Here is a 6,960-nt window from a genome sequence, read left to right as displayed (position 1 = left end):
ATGTGAAATGAATGTCCAATGAACTGGGCGAGACCCCAGGGTCCCTCGCCCAGGGGCGCTGGCCTAGGGCAAGGAGCGCATCAGGGACTTGGGCCTTTGTCCCGGAGGCCCAACTGACCCATTAGGATGATTTAGAGGCGCTAGGCCCAACTCCCCCAACTATAAATAGGGGAGGATTACCAATTGTAAAGGACTCTTGACTCATTTGAGAAATAACAAGCTTGAAATTCAGTTACTTTCTCTCTCTAAGCGGTTACGCTCTCACATCACATTCCTTGCACCTTAGGTACTATACCTCATCTCAATGTTCATGATGGAAAATTTGGCGCCGTCTGTGGGGAACGGTAGATTTTGATTCCCGGACTACGTGAATTGCGATTTAGTTTAGAGAAATTTGATTTTCTGGGAGGTTTTCTTCGATTCGAAGATTTTTGGTCGCATTATTGGTTCATTGACGGAGCCTGATGGAATCGTTTCGCCAACGGAGCAGCGAGGAGCTAGAGCGTAGCCACGTTTCTTCCCCACGCACCGCAAGGTTAGATAGACATCGTCGGGCTGAGGCACGCCGTGCACTGAGTGGCGACTTAAGCCTGCAAAACGAGTGTCTGCGGGAGCAATTGAAGTACTATCACCTTAGGCAGTAGAATAAAGAAGAGAAGGAGGCTGAGGTCGTTGCGAAGGTCAACCCGTTCTCGGCAGCAGTGCCAGAGGTGACCATACCGGACGGTATGACAAACCTCGTGTTAGAGACCTACGACGGACGAACCAATCCGCAAGATCATCTGCAACGTTTCAATGAGAAGATGGCGATCAACGCTGTTTCTGATGCGGTAAAGTGTAGAATGCTTCCTTCCACATTCCGAGGCGCGGCAATGACCTGGTTTATGGCCCTGCCACAGGGATCCATAAAGAAGTTCTGCGACTTCGCGTCAAAAATCCTGAGCCAGTTCTCTATCGGCGAGGTCAAGGATCTATTTCAGATTTGGCAGGAAGAGCGAGAAAAGTTGAAGCAGTACGTGGAACGGTACAGCGCCGCGTCCGCAAGATTTGAAGAGGCGAAACCTCGGACATGCGTATGCGCTTTTAAGAGCGGATTGTCGTCGGGAAAGCTAAGCTGCGAGCTGAGTCGGAAACCAGCGCGCTCGATGATGGAGGTACGTGTCCGAGCGAGAGACTACATCATAGAAGAAGAAGATGACGCATGTGAGAGGAAACGGTTGAAGGCAGCAAAGGTCTCGCTGGCGAGGAAACGGATACAGGACAAGGAAGCAAGTTGGTCAATTAATTAAGGAATTCAGGGGAAAGCCACTCTATTCGAGGAAAGATAGCGTGGAGCGCAAGCGCTCTCGGCGGGCAACTAACTCTCGCCGACGAAAAAGGCCAAAGGGAGACGCAGGCGAAGAATTGGCAAAGTCACTCCTAGAGGCGACGGTTACGGAAACAAGCGAGGATGGCGAGCATGGAATTGACCCCCGGTGTAACGCCCCGAATTTCACGGGTTACGGTAATAACCTGATAAAGTAAATATGCAATGTTTTCCAAAAGGATTTATAAAACGAGTATTATTTTTTTTTCTCTCAAAGTATTTCCGAAACATGTCATGCATACTCCCAACGGAAATCAAATTACATCTAGTCTTGAACAAGGCGAGTACCCGAAACCTCAAATATAAATTTCTAAAATCGTTATGCAAGCTTAAACCAATAATGGTTTGCTCTCTAATTCAAGGCTCTAACTCTACACCCGATTCTATTCTTAAAGTCTTCCACAGTTTTTCAAGCTCTCATCTCCGACTCGTACGAAGGTCAAACTCCATCGAAGATTCTCCATCGCCTAATAGCGTTAAGCGCCCAAACAACAAGTAGCAAACAGAAAGGGTTAACTCCATGCAATTACCACGTATAAAAGAGAAAAGCATGTTATTCAAATCTAATACATGCCATGGTAAGTAAGCTACCAATTTAATTCAGGATAGATGACAACTCACCCTATAAATCATGAAATCGAATCATATATTTAACAGAATTAAACATATCAGTATATCAGCAAAATCAACGATATGGTTTTAAAACAGATACCAACAAAACTTAACAACATAAACTAACTCAGGAATCAATAACTTAACAACATAGGTTAATTCAGATAACAATAACGTCAACAACATAACATCAAATCAGATATCAACAATCCTCAACAATATAACGACAAATCAGCTGATATCAATAATCCTCAACAATATAACATCAAATCAGATATCATCAATCCTCAACAATATAACAACAAATCAGATATCAATGATCCTCAACAATATAACATCAAATCAGATATCGACAATCCTCAACAACATCAATCAAACAATAACGTCTCGCAAGACGGGACAGTCCTGTGAAAATATCCACTCCACTACCACTTGATAACGCCTCAAAGGACGGGACAGTCATGTGAAAACATCCACTCCACTGCCACTTGATAACGTCTCGCAAGACGGGACAGTCCTGTGAAAATATTCAGTCCACTGTCACTAAGTAACGCCTCGAAGGACGGGATAGTCATGTGAAAATATCCACTCCACTGTCACTTGATAACATCTCGCAAGACGGGATAGTCATGTGAAAATATCCACTCCACTACCACTTGATAACGCCCTGAAAGACGGGACAGTCATGTGAAAATATCCACTCCACTGCCACTTCAAGCAAATCAAAACATCTCATCCAACTCAGTAGTCACTCAAACAACAATCTCAAATTCAATAATCAAAACAGGATAACCACATGTTATTCATATTATCAACCAACATAAATCAATTCAATTACATACCAACTCAGTTCAATGACAGAAACCAGTAAACGACCAAAACCTCTCAGAAAACGGAGACACACGTCTCAATAAGTTTACTCGGCCGAAGCCTTCAGAAAACATTTGGCACAAGCCTCAGAAACAGTCAATATAAGCAAGCATACAACATTGCAAGCATAATAATCATAATCCAATGCCAATCAATATAAACATCTTCATCTCAAACGCAGGCAGTGCGATAAAAGCACGCAGGACTCAAAGACGCGCTAAAACCGAGTTACCCTTACCTTAGCCAATTTTCTTCCTAAACGGTGACTTCATTTCGATCACATCTTTGCTTTCCCGTGTCGTCTTGCTTCCTTTTATTATTTGGCTTCGTCGCCAAGCGCTCCCATTATTCGTACCCTTCATCAGTACACTTAAGGAAATCACTAACTAAGTTAACCCACTAACTCAAGGTCTTAACTACGACTTTAGACAATTGACCCGAAGCACACGCAATTTAAACAACTCTTTCTCAGTCAACAGTTACAAAAAAAAATAATAGAGTACATATCTCTTTTGAAATTTAAATCATTTTGTAAAATAAATCAAAACTCTTCACTAATCAACTTTTAAACTTTGATTTTCACAATAACAACGAAATGGTTTATTTTTCTTTAAAACTTGCTTGTCCGAAGCTAAAACATATACAAAGGTTGAAGGCTTACGAAATCCAAGTTCTGAAAGCTTGTCGGCGAAGAGTCGCCGGAGAAAGTTGTGGTTCGCGGTGGTTGACAAAGGAATTGTCGCCGGAGACACAAAAGAGATAGTAGTTCTTTATTCTTTCGCGGCCAGAAACTCATTGGCGCTGTCCGTTTCCCGAAAAAGTCGACAGTTTACTCAGACAGTCAAATTGTAGGTCGGCGGAACTCACCGACAAAACTTGTCCAAAACTGACATTGATTGAGGGCTATTGCTCTCCTCGCGGTAAGGATCGTCGTGGTGCACTCCGTTTCTCCATCGGTCGCCGGAGTTGACTGGAAATCGGCTTCAAAGGCGGCAGTGGCGGCGGTCGACGATTCGGAACATGGGTTTTATTGTGGACGTCACAAGGGTTCCAACGGTACTAACCTCGCTGTGAACGGAGGCCCGAGGACACCGAAAATGAAGGCCGAAGTTGGCGACGTCGGCGACGGCAGCGACGTCGTTCTCCTCTGTTTTACGTTGCTTTCTCCAATGTTTTTGTTCATGTTGGCCGTGGTGGCTTCCAACGGTGATGCGGTGGTGTTGTGGCGTCGTTGGGCTCATTGATTGGTGGCTTTTCTCGCCGGAAACAGAGGTGGAGTCCGTGGGTGCAGAAACAGAGAAAGAAGCACGCGTCGTGGTGCTTGCTGAACCGAGGGACTCGTGACATTGCAGCCATGGCGAAGGAGGGATGGTGGTGGCTTGTGCCTCGCGTGGGTGAAGAGAGAACCAAGGTGGTGGCTGGCCATGGTGGTGCGCGCGTGTTGTGTTCATGGTGGATGGTGAAGTGGTGCTTCCATGGAGAGAAACAGGGGCGGTGGTAGCTGTCTCATGGCAAGAAGAAAAGGAGAACATGGTGGTGTGTTCAGCCATGAGAAAGGAAGGAGATGGTGGATGTCGTTGGTGACCAGCGAAAATGAAGAAGGTGAAACCACAGTGGTTTCATGGTGGTGAGGAAGGAGGCACAAGGTGCTCGCTAGTTGGTCATGAGGAAATAAAATGATGATGAGATTTTGTGCTGCTCAGGGTGATGAAGAGAATGAAGGCTACGTAAAGTAGGAAAGGAGAGTGTTTTTGTTTTGTGCCTTGTCTGATGGTGCTATAAGTGTGTAGGGGAAAGGAAAAATATGTAGCTAGTTGTGGGAAAGATTGGAAGAAAGGGACGTAAATGGATGAGAAGGAAAGTGTGAACATGACAGAGGGAGAGATAAGGTCGAGTGTGAGGATATGGATGGTGAAATAGATATTTTAGGAAGATATTTTGTAAATGGGTACGAATTGATTTAGACACTGTAGAATTTAGTTCACAAAGTTAAGAGAAAAAAATATAGAGTTGATATATTACTATACCAAAAATTTCGAGAGACTCTATGAAATAATGAAATGTAAATTTGAATCATTTTGAGCAAAATAAAATGATTCATGGACAAGAAATGAGTAGAAACTGAGCTAAAGAATAACTGTGAGACAATTAGAACAAATATAACGTCGTCATATTATGCGTATAAGCTTAGTATAAATTATAAGAAAATGACAATAGTACTTATCATCATTTGAGAGAAAAAGACAACTGTCAGATGGCTCACAGAGCGTTGAATTGAGCTTATTAAATAAAACAAAAGTTATGGCTTATTAAAAATAAAAAGACTAATGATATTATCATTTAAATAATTTCCTTGATTCGTAATTACAATCAAGTCAGGAAAATAACTTTAAAATAATAGAATATAAACACTCAATTATTTAATATAATGAAATTAAATAAATAAACTAGTTATTTATTTCGGGGTCTTACACCCGGCACAACGTCAAGGGTCGGTCCAAGTGGTGTGAATACCACAACCTGGAAGGCCATAACACCAGTGACTGTTTATCTCTGAAGGGCCAAATTAGGCAGTTGATCAAGGCGAGACAACCACGAGTCGCAGGACATGGGTTGGACAGGGACAGCATGAAGCGAGCGCCAAATGCAGTGAATGAGAAGATGAATATGGCGAAAGGAAAGGAAATAGAGGAAGACGTCGACGACAGGGGCGGGGCGATAGCCATAACGGTTAACGCAATCCCAGAGGGCCTTTACGATGGTGACATCACATCAGCAGCGGGGCAAAAGTGGGTAGAGACGGTGGCATCGGTCCAGGGATATCTAGCTCCATTCGGGTGCCGACACCCAGATATAGTAGAATCATCCGCAGATTTGGAGGGAGTCGAGGCCCATAGAGATGATCCGCTGGTGGTAAGGGTAAGAATTAATGGTTTCAATGTGCAAAGGATGCTTTTGGACCAAGGCAGGTTAGTGGATATCATCTACGGGGACGCATTCGGGCAGTTGGGGCTGACAGACAAGGATTTGATGCCATACACAGGAAACCTGGTAGGATTCTCAAGAAAGCGGGTTCGGGTACGCGGCTATGTGGAAGTGGACACAGTCTTTGGAGAGGGCGAGGTCGCCGAGCTCCTGAGGGTAAGATATCTGGTCTTGCAGGTTGAAGCGGTTTATGACGTCATCGTAGGACGGGACACTTTAAGTCGCCTCCATGCAGTGACATCCACGCCCCACCTTGCGGTAAAGTATCCACTGGTCTGCGGGAGGATAGCGAATAAGACAAAGAAAGGGGGAAGTCAGGGCGAGGGGGCCCGGAAGGCTGGGCGAGACAGATACTTTACTCGTAGAAATAGCGAGCGGTATGGGGAGAGCTGGGACATGGATGCATCCAGAAGAGGCGTACTGGCGATCAAGCCTAGGCTCACCCTTGAGCAAGAACGGCGCTTGAGTGAGTTGGTAGAGGACAACGTTGACCTTTTCAGCTGGGAACGAAATGAAACCACTTTCGGGGGGTTGCCCACATTCGGCCCACCCGAGCAAAAGGGAAGAGAGAGGGAAGAACGGGCAGCGTTGAAGGCAGGAAAAAAGGGAATTTGCCGGCAAGCTGGGACTGAAGGAAAGGGAGAGGCAGAAGGAAAGGATAGTCAGTTGCAGTGTTGTCAGGATAAGAGAAAATGCGGACAATCCGATGATAGGAGTAAGAGGCCAATGAAATCAGCCCGACGCACCCAGCAGGGCGACAAGGACGGAATACTGGGTACGATCCTCTGATCAAGGGAGCGGTCGCAAAGTGGGAATATGACGAGGAAACAACCGAAAAATTAGGACTAAAACTAAAGATGCACTCTTTTTCTCCGACACGGGAGTTTTTTAACGAGGCATCCCTCGATGTAAAAATTTACGAAAATCAAATACAAAAGGATATTCTCAGCAATACTGCTAATGATTAAACTGAGACGGCAGCTTGGTGGAAAAAATTCCCTAAAGGTGGCGATCCCAACACGACCTCGATGTCTCGGGATCGCTCCAGAAAGTCCGGCGCTGACCATAGCCCCTGCAGGCGACGTGTGCGGATAAGCTTCTTATCCAAAGAACCTCCTCGAAATATG

General features: G+C 44.9%; 1 long non-coding RNA gene across 1 annotated transcript; it reads right to left on the bottom strand.

Annotated features, from left to right (window-relative positions):
- Nucleotides 1–1,839: 1,839 nt before the first annotated feature.
- Nucleotides 1,840–4,804, bottom strand: LOC130734209 (uncharacterized). The gene is made up of 3 exons (XR_009017818.1): nt 3,510–4,804; nt 3,087–3,204; nt 1,840–2,645 (listed from the first exon to the last, which is right to left on the bottom strand). It is a non-coding gene; the product is annotated as an uncharacterized LOC130734209 (long non-coding RNA).
- Nucleotides 4,805–6,960: the final 2,156 nt, after the last annotated feature.

The sequence above is a fragment of the Lotus japonicus genome, chromosome 1, assembly GCF_012489685.1.
Source record: "Lotus japonicus ecotype B-129 chromosome 1, LjGifu_v1.2".
NCBI lineage: Eukaryota > Viridiplantae > Streptophyta > Magnoliopsida > Fabales > Fabaceae > Lotus > Lotus japonicus.
The sequence above is the reverse complement of the archived record's forward strand: the minus strand, read 5'-3'. Positions and strand labels throughout refer to the sequence as shown.